Source organism: Sinocyclocheilus grahami, unplaced genomic scaffold (assembly GCF_001515645.1).
Source record: "Sinocyclocheilus grahami isolate Dianchi unplaced genomic scaffold, SAMN03320097.WGS_v1.1 scaffold136.1, whole genome shotgun sequence".
In the NCBI taxonomy this organism is placed as follows: Eukaryota; Metazoa; Chordata; class Actinopteri; order Cypriniformes; family Cyprinidae; genus Sinocyclocheilus; species Sinocyclocheilus grahami.
The window spans coordinates 2,581,327-2,584,799 of NW_015505315.1; the positions used below are offsets into that span (position 1 = coordinate 2,581,327).

Here is a 3,473-nt window from a genome sequence, read left to right on the forward strand (position 1 = left end):
AAAAATCAAATCAGACATTTTAATATTCTTTGTTGCCGCTCTCGTTGCCATTTCCCTTTTAGTAATATCACTGTACAAATATTTCTAAGCTTGAATGCACAATTATTTGTTCACCTGAAGGTTTAGAAAATTACAATGTTTTTACAAAAGTTATAACTGTGAATGATCATTTTAGCATACTGTATACATACTTTATATCGATATTCAACATTTATTTTAAGCTGAGAACTGATTTAAAATCTGTGATATCACTGACCTCTGAGAGTGTTTTTAAGAAAGGGTATTTGAGTATATCCTCCACAGTCATTCCATCTCTTATCTCCCTTCTTTGCCACGCAAACGTTCACTGCAATCGGTCTTTGACCACCAAGGTGTCTGGTCGCACTTTGCTGTACTGGATATGCAGGACATTCACATGACCCTCAACAGAGGATGCATCCTCACCAATGACTCACCAATGACCCGCACCACCGACTGGATCAACTTATTAAATCCATAATAATAATAATAATAATAATAATAAATGTTAAACCTCAAAAAACACATGATGTCATTCACCATTTCCTTACCTTACATTTTTATAATCACAAAGAGAGATATTCAATTTAAGGCTGCACAATGAACTCATTAAAACATTTTTATTATGCAAATGAGTAATTCCATGTCAAATCAACCAAATTTCAGAAACTTCCCTGGTTCAAATTTGTAATTTTGTTAATATTTTTTATACATTTGAATATTTATTTTATTCATCGTTCCAGGCCTACTTAACTGCATCATATATTATAAATATAAAAACCGAGTAAATAAAAAAAATCATATAAACCGAGTTTCTTTTGTGTGTGCTGCTGGGCCACCCTGCTTTCTAAGAAATCGGCATCAGGCATAAAAAAAAATCAATATCGGTCAACCACTAAACATAGGACAAATATAATACACAATACTTAATGTTATACTTACATTTCTGTAGTCAAAGTTTGTTGATAGGATTCTGCTGGCACTGTTTATAGTGTTATTGTTACCACCTCCATCTCGTGTACAAATTTGTTAAACTTGGCCTATTTTTTAAAGGAGCCTTGAAATAAATGTGAGATCATGTTCTCCGTGAGACCACACTCTACTGTTTCCCCATCCACCTCATTTTCTGAAAAAAAAAAAAAAGAATGATCAGTGTGAGCTCAAGGTTTTAACAATTATTTAAACAATAAAGTCAATGTATTTTTTTAATGGGCATTAATCAGTATAAAAAAAATTACTTCTATTTAGAAAAGTACACAATAACTCTATGTATACACACTCAGAAAAAGGTACACAACTGTCACTGGTGCAGTACCTTAAGGTACAAAAGCTAAAAGGTACTAATATGTACACTAACAGAGAAATTTACTTTTTTTCTGAGAGTGTATGATTAGAAGCAATATTATTTAAATTAGCAGCTCAAATACTAGAAACTTATTTCACGAGTTTTTACCAGTTTTGATAAATAATGGTAAACAAATTTAACTTGACTTGCTGTTCTTGGAAGGGCTCAAAGCCGACGCACGCCTCGATGTCCGAGCTAAATCGCCTCAGTTGATTGCTGCTTAAGTACCGGTAGTTCGCTCGTGATGACTGACAGGACTAAATGATTAGGACACTCCTGGACTTATTTAGAACATTTTTATTTTATATGTACCAAATAAAACTGATATAAATCAACACGGATGATATTCGTAAATTATATAATTTCAAACTGACTAGGAGAGGCGTTAAAATAAAACAAGAGAGGCATTCGCTTGCGTCCGGTGTGAACACGGGTAACGTTAACAGTAAGAAAATAATGGGAAACTGAATTTATAAATCTGTGGTTCCACATTGAGACCCAGCTTTAGTGAAAATAAAAGCCGAGTCACACAAAACGCGATGGGTTTGAACTGTTTCTATGGCCGTCTCACCAGCGTCTCAAGCACTGTCTCGCGGTAGAGTATAAGTTACTCTACGAAAAGTAACATTTTAATTTCTGGCTAAATAATAAAAACAATTGTTATAATAACAATAAGCTTACAATTGAATAACAATGCGTTGGTTTTGTCAGTGTTTTCGCGTTTCCCTCACGCGTCAGGTAAGTTAGGCCTAGCTACAGACGCAATGCCAAGTGAACATGACTACAAAGGGAACCAACGGATTTTCACAGTACTTAAAACTAAAATTACCTCAGAATTTCTGTGCTTCGTCTTCAGTGACATGTATTCCAGCTTCTCTCAATTTTTGAAGAGGATCCTCCATCAACAGCGTCAGAAGTGAGACATCGTTGATATGGAATAACCGTCGTGCTCGTGCACAATATCAATTTAGCGCGCATTAAATGCACCGCGCGGGCTATAATCCCATTGGACGACACGAATTTAAAGACGGCTGGCTGCGAAAATGCGTACTTGAACTTTGAAGCAAAGCTAATATGTACACTAACAGAGAAATTTACTTTTTTTCTGAGAGTGTATGATTAGAAGCAATATTATTTAAATTAGCAGCTCAAATACTAGAAACTTATTTCACGAGTTTTTACCAGTTTTGATAAATAATTTAACTTGACTTGCTGTCCGTGGAAGGGCTCAAAGCCGACGCACGCCTCGATGTCCGAGCTAAATGGCCTCAGTTGATTGCTGCTCAAGTACCGGTAGTTCGCTCGTGATGACTGACAGGACTAAATGATTAGGACACTCCTGGACTTATATTTAGAACGGTTTTTATATGTACCAAATAAAACTGATATAAATCAACACGGATGATATTCGTAAATTATATAATTTCAAACTGACTAGGAGAGGCGTTAAAATAAAACAAGAGAGGCGTTCGCTTGCTTCCGGTGTGAACACGGGTAACGTTAACAGTAAGAAAATAATGGGAAACTGAATTTATAAATCTGTGGTTCCACATTGAGACCCAGCTTTAGTGAAAATAAAAGCCGATTCACACAAAACGCGATGGGTTCCCCTTCGTGAACTCGAGCTGCTTCGGAAAACGCTAGGGGAACGCCTTCAGCGATACCAAGCTCTGAATCATATGTGTAATCAGTCGAACGATGGGCGAGACGTGCGCGGCGGGTGACGTCATGACCAGGAAGCTTTATCACGCGTCAAGGCCTAGCTACAGACGCAATGCCAAGTGAACATGACTACAAAGGGAACCAACGGATTTTCACAGTACTTCAGTACTTAATTACCTCTGAATTTCTGTGCTTCGTCTTCAGTGACATGTATTCCAGCTTCTCTCAATTCTTGAAGAAGATCCTCCGTCGACAGCGTCAGAAGTGAGACAGCCGTTGATACTTTAATACATTTGCTTTATGTTTAAAAGTTATTATCTCGATGCTCTGAATAATCATTTAAATGTCATGCGTTTGTATACTGTTGAGAACTAGTCAGTAAAGATGAGGGCTCTTAAATATATTCGGTTATGTTGTGCATCTCTTCCAAATAACCAACAACTCATGA

General features: G+C 36.6%; 1 long non-coding RNA gene across 1 annotated transcript in view; it reads right to left on the reverse strand.

Annotated features, from left to right (window-relative positions):
• Window positions 1-3,289, reverse strand: part of LOC107591062 (uncharacterized) — a 4,334-nt gene extending 1,045 nt beyond the window's left edge. Inside the window, exons 1-2 of the long non-coding RNA XR_001609851.1 lie at window positions 3,203-3,289; window positions 961-1,144 (exon numbers count right to left, since the gene is read on the reverse strand). This is a non-coding gene — a long non-coding RNA (uncharacterized lncRNA). The remainder of the gene's footprint in view (window positions 1-960; window positions 1,145-3,202) is intronic.
• Between the last annotated feature and the right edge of the window lie 184 nt (window positions 3,290-3,473).